Here is a 15,700-nt window from a genome sequence, read left to right on the forward strand (position 1 = left end):
CATATGACACCTTCTGCTCCCTGCAGAAAATCACCAAAAAGGTTGAAAAAAATAGAAAAATCAACTCCAGCTCCTGCAAGCAAGCAGAAAACACTGGTGGGAAATGCATGTTCACTTGGAATGTGAAAGACCAGGAGCTACAAGTAACTTCTGTCTCCGGTGCTTTAAGTCTAGGACAGAGTGCAGTCTAAAGGGCAGACCAGTAGCAGGTGTGCACAAGGACATACTGATAATCTTTCTGCTCTGAGGAGCAGAAAAAGGAAGTAAGGGAACCAGAAGCACTGAAGAGTGTAGAAGAATCTGGTAAGAGAAAGACCCAAAGAGGGGATCTGCAGACTCTGTCTACCCATCTCTCTGATGATCTCAGAATGACCCATGTGCAGAACACTCACAACAACCCACCTAAAGACAAAAGATTTGATCAGAGAATGGAATTGCTGTACAAAATAAGACTCTACAGTTCATACCCAGAGAAAAAAGGTGCCATGTACAACTTAGGAAACAATATCATCAGTGAAAAGCAACAGAACCAAAATCTCCAACAATTAACAACTCATAATACCCAGAATATAATCCAAAATTACCTAACAGACAAGGAACCAAAAAATGAAACACATTCCCTAGAAAAAAGAAAATCAATAAAATTTGATCCCAAGATGAACCAAATGTTGGAATCAAAAGAAGAATATTAAAATAAATATTGTAACTATTCTTAATTAAGAAAAACTGCTTTCAATACATTAAGGGATGATCTTTCAGTTGAGAGACAGAAATTATTAAAAAATCAAGTGAAGGGATTCCTGGGTGGCTCAGCAGATTAGCACCTGCCTTCAGCCCAGGGTGTGATCCTGGAGTCCCGGGACTGAGTCCCACATTGGGCTCCCTGCATGGAGCCTGCTTCTCCCTCTGTCTGTGTCTCTACCTCTCTCTCTCTCCGTGACTCTCATGAATAAATAAATAAAATCTTAAAAAAAATATCAAGTGAAAGTTCTAGAATGGAAAACTATTTCTGAAATAAAATGAAATTAACAGCAAGATGAACACGTGGAAAGAGTAAGTGAATGATAAGACAAACGTTGCAATATTTCTATATTTTACATAAAGTAGTATACTATTAACAGTAAGTACACTATGAAAAGTTAAGGATATTATATAATATAATCCTTAGGAAAACCACTATAAAAATGATGCAAAAGAGAAATGACAGCATATATCTACACAAAATGTGTACATGAATATTCAAAGTATCATTATTTATAACTGCAAAAACTATAAGTAATCCAAAAGTCCATTGACTGATGAATGGACTTCATTAAGATTGTAATATAATTATATCACAATAAAAAAACCCCAAAAATACACACGATGGTATATGTGAATCTCAAAAACATGATCCCAAGTAAAAGAAGGCAACATACAAAAGACTACACAGTGTATGATTCCATTTAGATAAAATTTTGGAAAAAGCAAAACTATTTGACAGAAAGCAGATCAGCATTGGCCTGGGGTTGGAGTGAGGAAGGGCATCAAGTACAAAGGAGCTTGAAGGTGGGAAATCCATTCACACAACTAAATATATTACCAGTCCATCAAACTGTACTTTTAAAATTGGTGAATTTAATTGTAAGTAAACAATACCTTAGTAAACATAAGAAAGGAGAGAAAGAGAGGATCAGAATTTCAGAAAAGTTTGCTAATATACTAATGATACACAGTAAGTGGCAACAATGGATAAAACAAAAGCCTTTGAATCCTTACTCCAGTCTTTACAGCATGCCAGAGTTACCTTACAGCTTCTTTTTTTATATTTTTTTTAAAGATTTTATTTGTTTATTCATGAGAGACACAGAGAGAGAGTGTCAGAGACACAGGCAGAGGGAAAAGCAGGTTCCATGCAGGGACCCCAACGTGGGACTCGATTCTGGGACTCCAGGACCACGCCCAGAACTAAAGGCAGGCGCTATACCGCTGAGTCACCCAGGGATCCCTACAGCTTCTTTTTTTAATTGAAAATCATGATGAACAAATTCAAAATATAAAAACTTAATCAACAAGATACAAGCCTAAAATTAAATACAATCAGAAATGATCTACATGTTTAAAATAATAATGTAACCATGCTAAAATAAAAAAAAACTAAACCAGTAAACATTAAATTAAGCATTTACATTAAACATTAAAAACTAAACCAATCTTGAACTCTAGTAGGTTTCTTTTTCCACAGTGGTATAGACATAGCAACTCTGAAATTACTTTGAGCAAATGAATAAATACACTGATGATGTTAGGAATCAGGGTTCTCACTGTTGGAGATGGGAGAAATAAATATAGACGGTAGAAGGCTAGAAATAAACATCTGGTGTTGGACTAGAAATAGAAGTTTCAGGATAAACTCATGATTTTATATTTATATATCAACTTATTCATTCTATGTGTGGATTGTCCAGAAACAGCACTGCCTCATGTAATAGTTACATTTTCATTAATCTCATCCTGAAAGAAGCCTTGATATGACTTTTAATTTTAAAAGGGCAAGAAGACATTTTTAAAATAATATCTGGCATATAAAACTTAAGAACTGTTATAGATTACTAAAATCCGAACATTTATAAGCACAAGGCCATCACCATTTTCCAATAAAAACATTTTCACACTTTAAAGATGTACATGTCAACAAAGATGATATTTAATCAAATAATAGTCACAAATAAATATGAAACATATGTTAATAACAATCCTAAAATGAATAAAAGTAAGACTGGCAAGAAGTCAGGTTATTTGGGGAACTATTATTTTAAAAACATGCCTATACAAAAAATGTATGCTGATAAAATCGTATATTGTGAATCTATTTTTTTTAACTTTCACAATTCAGGAAATATAAAACTCGTATTTTGGCAGTACATTCATCTGGCAATAATGTTAAATAAAGAGTCAGACCTTCTCATTTTATCTGTCAAAAAATCTGAAACTTCATTGCCAATGTATATAGACACAAATAGAGTTTCTAGTGTGTGTAACAGCACTCATATGCCAATTAGGTTACAAGAATTTGGCCTTTTACAGGACCAAAAACATTAACAAATAATTTTTTTAAGTTTCCTTAAAGCTAATTCACTTTCATGAATTATTTTTTCCTTCCCTCAGCAAAATTTTTATTTGAGACTTATTTGGCACTACAAATAATGCAAAGTTAAAAGTTCAGACCCATCTTCAAGATGTCTATGTCCAGTGAACTGGCAGACATGACAGCAAAAAGCTATAATAAAAGGAAACAAAAATATTCTAATGTACCCTGTATGAATAAAATGAATTGGGTAATTAGGTCTGCAGGGTAGGCTCTAAGGAGGAAGTGTGGTATCATGGGCTGAGATTAGAAACAACATAACCAACTATCACTTATTTCTTTGAATGATAAATCTTGCATGAGGGCAAAAAGCTCAGAGTTGGGCATCTCAGGTGGATCAGCGGTTTAGTGCTGCCTTCAGCCCAGGGCGCAATCCTGGAGACCTGGGATCAAGTCCCACGTCAGCCTCCTGCATGGAGCCTACTTCTCCCTCTGCCTGTGTCTCTGCCTCTCTCTCTCTCTCATGAATAAATAAAATCTTAAAAAAAAAAAAAAAGCTCAGAGTTGTGAAATAAGCGAATTGTGCAGTCAAAAATATTTTCTATATCTAAATTGTAGCATCAGTAATACATTCTACACTGCAGTGTTAAACTGTTAAGTAGCATCATAAAGTCTTTAATAAGTCAAAAAGTTTTGTTTGTTAATTTTATACCTTTCTTAACAGGTTTTTTTTTTCTTATTTGACAAATAAGAAATGTCTTACATCATCTGTCTTAATAAAAAAAAGATCTCACTTATAATTGAGGCATGTTAATACAATTCTATGGTAGTTGATTATTATTCTACAAAAACCAGTAGATCATCATTTGCCAAAACGACCAATGTCAGAATCAAATAATTCAGGCTTCACCATTTTGCCCTTTAAGAAAGTCACAAGACAAGCTAAGTAACATATTAAATGATCTAAAGAGTCCTTCAATCAACAACCTGTTTTCTTTTCTTTTTTTAATATACAGAGTTAATTAGATGAGGGAATTTAACTTTGCCATTAACATCCTCAGAACATATTTTATATTAGCATATTAGTATGAGGATTGAACACTATTTGTAAGTAACCCTTAAAGTCTCAACATAATAATGTGTAATTTTGCTAAATCACAAATTTGAAGTCCATCCGCTGAGTGGCTGCCTTACAGGAATGAGTTACAGAAGAATTCTGCCAACCACCAGATCTCCACATCTCAGGACAGCTTTTCAGTACTTCACAGTGGTATTCACACAGAATCAGGCCACATCTTTCACCAATACCAGAGGTAGGCTATAATTCTTGTACACGTGGAAAATACATTATAAGCATCATAGCTATTTCCTTGTATCACAAAATGAAAATATTAAGTAACATGGTGTAATAAATTAGGTCACATGCATAATTAAACTCAGGATGCCTTACATTAATATATAATAATAGCAGCCAACACTGCTTATTATGTGCTAGACATCATTCTAAGTGCTTTGTTTATATTAACTTATTTAATCCTCACAACAACCCTATGAGGTATGTACTGGTATTATACATTTTACAGATGAAGAACCTCAAATACGAAGAGCTTAACTGAACTTGTTCATGGGCACACAACTTACGAAAGACAGAGCTAGCATGCTAACGCAGGAGAGTGGTCCCAGTCTATGCTCTGAGTAACTGCGCTTAAACTCAGAGTAAAAAAAAAAATGCTCACAGTTCAACAACCTGGCTTCAAAACTAACTCAGTGTGACCTGTGCTGTGCCTCAGGTCAGTCATCTATAAAATAAGAGACAATCTTAAAGTCCATCTGGGTCTGAGTCATTAAAGATTTCTAAAGTCATAATAGGCCTTTCCTAGCTTCCAACAACTATCAGTCCACCTTTCCAGGCTTGCTGATCCTTTCCCTTTGTTTCTTCAACCATTTCCCTGAAAGTACCTCATCATGCCACCCTAAAACTTGAATTTTACCAGTCAGGATAACATTGTGAGAAGCTTTGCTTTTGCAAAGAAAGTCTTTCCTCAGACCGCTTCCTTTTCTTTAACTATCTTGTGGATAAACTAGGAACATTTTGGCTGTGTACAACAGAAAACCAGACAGGAGGGGAGCAAACTGGAGGCTGAGACATGACTAGGAAGCTACTACGAGGAAGCTAAACCCAAATCAGAGATGAAAATGATCTAGAATAGGGCATTGACAAGGAGGACACAGATAAGCAGCAAGAGGCAAAGGCATTTATTTCTTAAATTATTTATTTATTTATTTATTTATTTATTTATGCAAAAGGCATTTAGAGATGAAATCCTATAGTACCTGGTAACTCAGGGGAAATGAGGGAGAGTGAGAATGCTGAGAGTTAATACTGAGAAGTAGTTTTGGAGGAAAGATGATGAGTTCAGTTTGAGGCAGGTCTGATTTGATGTGTCTGCAAGAAGGCCAAGTGGACATGCCCTGCAGGCAGCAGACTTTTAAAGAGTTGTCTGAGCTGGAGATAAACAGAAAATAAGAGGAGGGGAGAAACAGAAGAGAAAAATGGCTGATGTTCTCTTACTGGCCCCACCCCATACTCAATGGCATACACTCAAAGTCTGGCAGCCAGATATTTGCCACATAAAATAAACACAAAAACAAGAACGAAAAGGAGAAGAGAAGAGAAGAGAAGAGAAGAGAAGAGAAGAGAAGAGAAGAGAAGAGAAGAGAAGAGAACATACATGCAGGTTTTTCTTTAAAGAAGCCAAATGGTTTCTTCAGGAAGAACCAAGATGGGAGGGTTGGGGTGACTGGCACTGAGGGGGGCAGTTGAGGGGATGAGCACTGGGTGATATGCTGTATGTTGACAAATTGAACTCCAATAAAAAAAAATAAAAAAATAAAAACCAAGATGGCAAATAAGGACACTGCATACCACAAAACAAACAAACTCACCCCACTGTAACATTTACAAGTCCTAAAGTGAATTATTAAGTAATCCACTTGGTCACTCCAGAGCAAAGCTTTTTAGTATAAGAGTCCCTTCCAGGTATACAGAGTTTTTCTCCTGGCTCATTTTAATCTGTGAACTAGGGACGCCTGGGTGGCTCAGCGGTTGTGCATCTGCCTTTGGCTCAGGGCATGATCCCGGAGTTCTGGGATCGAGTTCCACATCGGGCTCTCTGCATGGAGCCTGCTTCTCCCTATGCCCGTGTCTCTGCCTCTCTCTCTCTCTCTCTCTCTCTCTCTGTGTCTCTCATAATTAAATAAATAAAATCTTTAAAAAAAATAATCTGTGAACTAATAACCAAACACCAGGGACAACTGGGAAAAGCCTATATATATATATAACATGAAACAGAGACCAAAACTAACAAACAGAAAAGAAAAAAAAAAAAGAGGAAAGAGAAATAATTCAGAAGGGGAAAGGATCTCTGATTATTTCCCCTAGAGTCAAAAGATCAAAGAAAAACAGAGCATAATGAAAAATATTAAAGCATCCACTAAAGAAGACTCCATAAAGAGAAGGGTAGGGTATCATGAAAAAATATTAAAGAAAAAGGGGGTTCCTATAAATTAAAAATATTTAGCAAAATTAAAAACCCAATAGTTAAGTTTGGAAAAAGTCAAGGAAATCATTCAGGAAGTAAAACAATAAAATACAAGATGAGAGAATAAAGTAAAAGAACTACTGAATTGTTCACTTTGAAATGGCTAACTTTATGTTATGTAAAATTTATCTCAATAAATTATTTTTTAAAAAGAAGTTAAAACTGGCTAATAACTTAAAATCAAAGGTTCACTCTTTCAAGCATCAGACATGAGTGGATCCTGGGGCTGTAGATTATGATTTTGAGAAGCTTGATAGGGGCAGTCCTGGTGGACCAGCGGTTTAGTGCCGTCTTGGCCCAGGGCATGATCCTGGAGACCCGGGTCAAGTCCCATGTCGGGCTCCCTGCATGGAGCCTGCTTCTCCCTCTGCCTGTGTCTCTGCCCCTCTCTCTCTCTCTCTGTGTGTCTCGAATGAATGAATGAATGAATGAATGAATGAATGAATAAAATCTTTAAAAAAAAAATAGAAAAGCTTGATAGTTTCAAAGAGCAAGATAAAACTATAGGTCCAGGATACAAAGTACTCAAAGGAAAACAAAATGCAAAAATATATCAAGAGAAATTGTTTTAAAATCATGATTTTAAAAGTTAAAAATTTTTAATTTATTTCCTATAACCCAATTCCAACTCTAGGTAAGCAATCTTGATACAAACCTGAAACACAAGTACAAAGAGATATATAAGGATGCTTCACAACACAACACTGTTTATAATAAATAGCATAAAAATTAGAAATGGGCTCTCTGCTCCTCCCCATTCAACAGACAGCTGCATCTTCTGGTGCAGTGCCAGCCGTGTCCCCGAGACATGATGGTGAAGGTCGGAGTGAACAGATTTGGCCGTATTGGGCACCTGGTCACCAGGGCTGCTTTTAACTCTGGCAAAGTGGATATTGTCGCCATCAATGACCCCTTCATTGATCTCAACTACATGGTGTACATGTTCCAGTATGATTCTACCCACAGCAAATTCCACGGCATAGTCAAGGCTGAGAACGGGAAACCTGTCATCAACGGGAAGTCCATCTCCATCTTCCAGGAGCGAGATCCCACCAACTTCAAATGGGGTGATGCTGGTGCTGAGTATGTTGTGGAGTCCACTGGGGTCTTCACCACCATGGAGAAGGCTGGGGCTCACTTGAAGGGTGGGGCCAAGAGGGTCATCATCTCTGCTCCTTCTGCTGATGGGCGTGAACCACGAGAAGTATGACAACTCCCTCAAGATTGTCAGCAATGCCTCCTGCACCACCAACTGCTTGGCTCCTGTAGCCAAAGTCATCCATGACCACCTTCGGCATCGTGGAGGGCCTCATGACCACCGTCCATGCCATCACTGCCACCCAGAAGACTGTGGACTGCCCCTCTGGGAAGCTGTGGCATGATGGCCAAGGGGCTGCCCAGAACATCATCCCTGCTTCCACTGGCGCCGCCAAGGCTGTGGGCAAGGTTATCCCTGAGCTGAACGGGAAGCTCATTGGCATGGCCTTCCGTGTCCTCACCCCCAATGTGTCAGTTGTGGATCTGACCTGCTGCCTGGAGAAAGCTGCCAAATATGATGACATCAAGAAGGTAGTGAAGCAGGCATCGGAGGGCCCCCTCAAGGGCATCCTGGGCTACACTGAGGACCAGGTTGTCTCCTGCGACTTCAACAGTGACACCCACTCTTCCACCTTTGACGCCGGGGCTGGCATTGCCCTCAATGACCATTTCATCAAGCTCATTTCCTGGTATGACAATGAATTCGGCTAAAGCAACTGGGTGGTGGACCTCATGGTCCACATGGCCTTCAAGGGTAAGAGCCTCCTGGACCACCAGCCCCAGCAAGAACAAGAGGAAGAGAGAGGCCCTCAGCTGCTGGGGAGTCCCTGCCCCAACTTAATCCCCCAACACACTGAGAATCTCCTGATCTCCGATTTACATCTTAGACCCCGAGGAAGGGGAGGGGCTTGGGGCTTGAGCCCTACCTTGCCATGTACCATCAATAAAGTATACTGTACCCCCAAAAGAAAAAAAAATTAGAAATGATCTAAATTGTCAATCCATATGGGAATGGATAAATAAAATGTGAATAAAGTGTGCAGTATATTCCCTCAGTTTCTACTACGTAGCAGTTAAAAACAAACTATGTTGATTCACTTAAGAAATATATATTGAGTGCCAGCTATATGTCAGATACTGTTCTAGGTGCTGGTGATTCCACAATGAGCAAGACAAAGTCCTTGCCTTAAGAGAGCTTACAAATATATCTACATATATCAACATGGACATAGAACAGAAAGAATAAGCTGTGCAATAGTAACTATATAAATTCTTAAATTATTCACTAAGTAATCCTACATATTATTTATGTACACATATAGGTAAATGTTTTTTTAAATCACCTTAGAGAATACATACAAAAATTACAGCAGGGTTCCTTCTGAAAAAGGAATGACAGATAGAGGACTGAAGATGTGAATCAAAAAGAACTATTTGAAATTTCTGTTTTTATTAGGAAAAAAAAAGTCAACGTACCAACTAATAACAGTCAATTCTGGGTATTTGCAACATCAGTAGTTATTTTATTAATCTCTGTGCTTTATTTACTGCCAAAAAGTAAGAGAAGCTAAAGAAATAATCCAGAGGGTCCTATATCTAGTTAAAATAGGTTCTAAAAAGAGAAGAGTATAGAGGAAATTAACAAGGAAAAAAAAAAGGATAATTTCCCAAAGCTAAAAATATAAATAATGACACTGGAAGAACTCAGTAAAAAAGAAAAGTTCCCAAAACAATAAATGGAAGAAAAAATACCCAGATTCTTAACTGTGAATTTTCAGGATACCAGAGATATAAAAAAGGACTCTAAAAAGGTTATAGTCAGTAAATAAGGAAGGAAAAACAAAGAACAAAGAAGAATGAGCCTGGCACCAGACTTTTTATGGTTAATGTCCTCAAAATTATGAAAAAAAATGATTTCCACTTCTAATTCTACAACTATCCAAAATATCACTCAGGTGTGAGGACAAAATAAATATAATTTCAGATATGGAATGGGCAAGAAAATTTACTTTTATCCATGCATTCATAGGAAATTAAACTACATAAGGATGTGACCTAACAAGGAAATGGAATAAACTAAAAAAGAAAATGAATCTGACACAAGAAAATGATAAATTGAAATCTCAAAAGAGAGATGTACAGCAGAACTTTTTAAAAAAATCACTTCAGATTAGAAAAAGAATGGAACACTTCAGAAGGGAGCAGCGGGGAGGGGGGCTGGGGAAGGGAGACACAAGGGGAAGAAGGCATTCCACACTTGTGATCATTTTTTTTTTCTCGATCTTACATATTAACATTTTGGGTTAGATGATTCTTATCTTAGGGGACTGCTTTGTACAGTGTAGGATGTTTAACAGCATTCTTAGGCTCTACACACTAGATGCCAGTGGCACACCCCAAGTTGTGACAACCAAAAAGGTCTCCAGACATTACCAAGTATGCAGGGGCATGGAAAGATGTTGGGAATATGAAGGTAATTGTCAGAACAGGCAGAAGGAAGGAAATAAAGTTGAGATGAGGATAAAGATGATGATGTTGATAACAAGATAACAAGGATGACAAATAAATATTGTCTTTAAATGCCAGCTATGTTAATTAGATGTCATTTAATTGTCATAATAATCCCCCATATTATTTTATCTCTATTTTACAAATAAAATGGAGATTAATTATCCTACATGAAGTTATACAGTTAGTAAACAATGGAATGGTATTTGAGAGAAATGGCAAACTAAGTAAAAAAGCGGCTAGAGGAAGTTCCACTATTCTATTAGCTTGCCCTAGGAACAATGTAAGTCTTGATTTATGATTTCAAAGCTATCTTCTATGTCATACCATAAAGGACTTGAGAGCAAAAGAAAATAAAGCAGAGAGGTAAATGAAAGAAGAAAACTGGAAGGAAATTTACAATTCCATAACTGTATTTATGGCAGATACAGAAAAAAAAAATCACATAGTTCTTCAATGTTTTTTGTAAAAGGAATAGAGACTCTAGTTATTCTAAGGCCACTTATAACTGGGTCAATATAATCCTAAGGGGGGGAAAAAAGGAAGAAAAAGGCTTACTGGGCCTGTATTTTGTTAAAATAAAATAAATAAAAAGTTTATTTTATAGTTTATTTTATAAAATTTAGTTTTTATTTAGTTTAATGGCAAATATGTACTCATTGAAAGAACTTGCTCTACTTTAATCCCATGGATTGAGCATTTTAACAGTTAGAAAAGCTTAATACCTTCTGGCAACCTAAAAATTCTTCTCCTCTCTTCCACTCTCCAGTCATTTATAAAAATATAAAAATAGCAAACAAACAAAACTTGTGCTGGCACCTATTCCTAGAAGATTGCACTTTATATTTTTTACCTTTCTCTGATTAAACAAATAGCTATTCATTGCTATTTGCCACATATCTGAAATGGTTAGCTTTTCATTTTTATAATTAAGATAAACTAAAATTTTTGTATTAGAATCTCATATCTTAAAAATTAATATCAAAGTCCAACTTTTATGAAGAAGTACAATTTTGCTGCATAAAATAACTCAAAGAAAAACATTATTCATGACTACTAATCTATGTTCTAATTAAATAACCCACTACATACACAGTATTATCAACATTTAGTTAATGTCAATGCAACATAAATTAAATCCATTTATATATGTAATCTCATTTATGTTACAGGAGAAACAAATACAAATAATTAGCACCTCAGAGAAATAATCTATCTCTCTAAACATTTTAAAATTCAAATGAAGTCTGAAAAAATAAGATAGCCAGAGCAGACTAAAAATTACAAAGTGGAAATCTAAAGACTATAAACATTGCACTAAAAACAAATAAAAGTGCAATAGCTTCAGATAACCAGGAATTACACTCAACCGAATTATGGCCAGCTAGAACACAGCCATATTTTCCCATAAGTAAAATAAAGGAGTTGGACTACATGACCATTTAGTCTCCAACTCAGCATCTCCATGTCATGATTATCAAGGTACATTCAATAGAATCTTTCTTTGCTCAGTGATATTTCAGGACAATAGAATCTTTCTTTGCTCAGTGATATTTCAGGACAATGAGTTACCTCTTATTACTTCAAGTTAAGAATAGACACAATCAATATACTACCTCAAGTGTACAAAACTTGTAATATTGGGGCGCCTAGTTGGTGAAGTCAGTTAAGCATTTGATCTCAGGGTCATGAGCCCTACATCTGGCTCCATGCTCAGTGCAGAGTCTGCTTGGGACTCTCTCGTCCTTTCCCCTGTCCCTCCCTCCCATGTGCATGCTCTATCTCTCTAAGATAAACAAATAGATCTTTTTAACATTAAAAAAAAAACTTGTAATATTAATGGAAATTATAAGGATAATTTAAAGTCAAAGAAGAATGATTCATTGGTTATTAATTCCACATTTTTCTCAGGGGAAGAGAGAAAGTTCTATAAAATTAGAAATAGCAAGAAAAGAAAGTTTTATAAAAGCAGCAAGAAACCATTATCCTCAACTGTTCAAAACAAACTGGAAAACTACAAATTCATAGGTTTTCTTTTATAATAAATTTATTTTTTATTGGTGTTCAATTTACCACCATACAGAATAACACCCAGGGCTCATCCCGTCAAGTGCCCCCCTCAGTGCCCGTCACCCATTCACCCTCACCCCCCGCCCTCCTCCCCTTCCACCACCCCTAGTTCATTTCCCAGAGTTAGGAGTCTTTATGTTCTGTCTCCCTTTCTGATATTTCCCACACATTTCTTCTCCCTTCCCTTATATTCCCTTTCACTATTATTTATATTCCCCAAATGAATGAGAACATATGCTTGTCCTTCTCCGATTTTTAAAGCCATTAGAGAACTGAGGCCACAAAGAAACTTCCATGAATAAAATTCTGGAAAATGACTAGTCCTTCATAGAAGAGAAGAGATCCACAGTAATTCCATCCTTAGTAAAAAGTAAGAGGAATTTAACACACTTTGAGTAAGGATAAATCACCCATACTTTTAACAGACTTTATAGCCACATATAGTCTAGCCTCACAGATTAGAATCCCAAGGATTTCCAGTCATAAGCAAGTCTTCAACTATATGCCATCTCACACTAGTCTTCACCAATTACTCAGGTATTGTTGGCCAAAAGCTAGAATGTGGGGGAAGGTGGGGGGAAAGACAGAGAGAGAGGGAGAAAAAGAGAGATCCATCAGATTTATTCTGGACTTTCAGCCACAGAAGGATGAGCCCAGAGTAGGGAATCTGAGAGGTACCCTCTGAACACACCAGGCTTTCAGCTACAAATGACTATAGGCAAGGAGGGAGAGAAAAAAGAACTTCTCATCTCCCCCTACCTTCCCCACTCTTGAATCTCCAGGTACTCAAAGTTTTCAACTAGAGGGAGTAAGGCAGGAGCTGAAAGTAACCATTCCAAATCACTCCAGGCTTTAACAGGAAAGACCCAACAGGGCTGAAAGAGGCATACAAAGCAGAATATGAATCATGAGTCTGACAAGTTATACAGCTAAACAGAGAGAAACAGAACTCCCACAGTTTTAAAGCTGGCAGCTTAGCTATGAAGCAAGAGTAGATTCCTGGAATTTGCCAGTGTTTGGCTTCCAGGTCCTATTAAAGAGAAAGTTGTGACCCTACCCTCACAGCACCTGAACCATTGGTGATCTGCCACAAACTAAAACTAAAAAAAAAAAAAAAAAAAAAAAAAAAAAAAGCCACAATAACCACCAACCTGATTAACTTATCTCTCCTTACCCCTACAACTCCAGATTTAGAATGGCATGAAAATGAGTATTATTTATTTCATTCTCTACAGTTGTTTTGTATAAGAACAATGCAATAAAAGATTACATGGCATACCATAAAGCAAAAGTTGATGCAACAATCAAAAGACAAAAAGAGTAGAAGCAGAGCAGAGGTGAGTGAAATGTCAAAACTGGTAGGCACTTGAAACTGGCTATGCTATAAATAAAAAGGCATGGAAGAATTAAACAACAAGCAGGAAGAGAGGAGGAAATTCAAAGAGTATGTAAATTATAAAAAAATAGAAATGTTAAAAATGAAAAAATACAGGATCAGACATAAAGAATTCAATAAATAGGCTTTATAGCAGACACAAAAGAGTAAAGGGTTAGTGAATTTGAACATAGGTTAAAAAAGAAGTAGCTAAATTAAAAAAAAAGAAATTAAAAAATAACAGAATGGAAAATCCAAGATAACCAAGTCTAACATGGAGTGTCAGTAGAGTCCTAAAAAGAAATGAGAAAGAATAAGGCAGAGAAAACATACAAAAAGATAATGTCTACATAATTTCCAAAATTGATCAAAGATACCAAACCAAAGATGCAATAGCTCAACAAACCTCACAGTAACTAAATACAAAGAAAATCACTGCAAGGCACATTACATTCAAACTGATAGTGAAAAAAATAGAAACAAATTCTAATAGCAGTGAGAGAATAAAGACACATTACGTACTGAGGAAAAATATAAGAATTTCTATTAACTTTTCTTCAGAAACAACTCATTTTAAAGCCACATCTTGGGGTACCTGGGTGGCTCAGCTGGTTGAGCTTCCAACTCTTGATTTTGCCTCACGTCATGATCCCAGGGTTGTGAGACTGAGCCCTGCGTCAGGCTCCCTGCTGGGTATGGAGTCTACTTATGATTCTGTCTCTTCCTGTCCCTCTGCCCCTCTCCCCACCACACAAAAAGGTTGAAAGAGAAAATAAAGCCACATTTAAAAAAAAAAAAAAGGAAAGAGTCAATCTATTAATCTATATCCAGAAAAAATATCCTTCAAAAAGGAAAATGAAATAAATTCCTAGATCAAAGCTGAGAGAATTCATCACACACACAATACAAGAAATGCTAACATTAATTATTAGTCATAAGCAAAATAATATAAGATGAAACCATAGGAAAGAATTAAAAGTATCTGAAATGGTAAATACAGAAAACCTTTTTTTTAAGATTTTATCTATTTATTTGACAGACAGAGAGCACACAAGAAGGGGGGAGTGGCAGGCAGAGGGAGAGGGAGAAACAGACTCTGAGGTGAGCAAGGAGCCCAACATGGGGCTCTAGCTCAGGACCCCGGGATCATGACCTAACCTGAAAGCAGAGGCTTAACCACCTGAGCCACTCAAGTGCTACCAATATAGAAAATCTTTTAAACTACCTTTGCATATATATGCAAATTTCTTTAAGACTATAGATTGTTTAAAGTGAAATTAAAAATACTACGAAAAATCAGAAGGACAACAGGCAGGCAGGAATAAATAAAATTACACTGCTGTAAAAGTCTTACATTGCTCATGAAGTATTATTATTTGAAGGCAGACTGTGATAATGTAAAGATTCACACTGTAATCTCCAGAAAAGGAGCCATTTTTAAAATGGCACTACGAAGTATAATGGAAGTCAACATAGGAGACAAAACAGTGCACTAAAAATTACATGCTGCACCAAAAAGAAGGCTGAAAAAGAAGGCACAAAGAACAAATGGAATAAAGAGTAAACAAATAAAATGGGAGACTAAAATAAGCCACACTAACAATTATATTAAATAATGAATTAAACGCTCCAGACTTTCAACTACTAAAAGCAGGAAGTGGAGCTAAAGAATTTAGAGAAGTCTGCTGAGATGCTCATGTTGCTCAGTAACCAGAACTAGGAAAAAGCACTGGAAGGCATTCTCAGCCTTCAGCCTCGCAGGCTGAAGAGAGGGAGCAGGACAAGACTGTCCTCTACCATAGTTACACCAATCTACATTCATGATAGCAACTTAGGAGAGTGTTTCATCACAATCTTGCCAACAGAATATGTCACATATTTAAAAATTTTTGCCACCCTATGGGTGTTCTAGGATATCCCAGTGTCACTTTAATTTGCATGTTTAAGAATCATTTTTCTCTTTTTGTGTGTGAATTGCCCTTCCCACATTTTCTTCTACTATGTGTATGATTTCAAGCAGACTATGTAATCAATTTGGAG

At 36.5% G+C, this 15,700-nt stretch overlaps 1 protein-coding gene and 1 pseudogene across 7 annotated transcripts in view; one reads left to right on the forward strand and one right to left on the reverse strand.

Annotated features, from left to right (window-relative positions):
* TDRD3 (tudor domain containing 3) overlaps positions 1-15,700 on the reverse strand; it is a 162,108-nt gene that overhangs the window by 119,999 nt on the left and 26,409 nt on the right. The window lies entirely within an intron of this gene.
* Positions 7,463-8,418, forward strand: LOC121476790 (annotated as a pseudogene).

Source organism: Vulpes lagopus, chromosome 16 (genome assembly GCF_018345385.1).
Source record: "Vulpes lagopus strain Blue_001 chromosome 16, ASM1834538v1, whole genome shotgun sequence".
NCBI classification, from domain to species: domain Eukaryota; kingdom Metazoa; phylum Chordata; class Mammalia; order Carnivora; family Canidae; genus Vulpes; species Vulpes lagopus.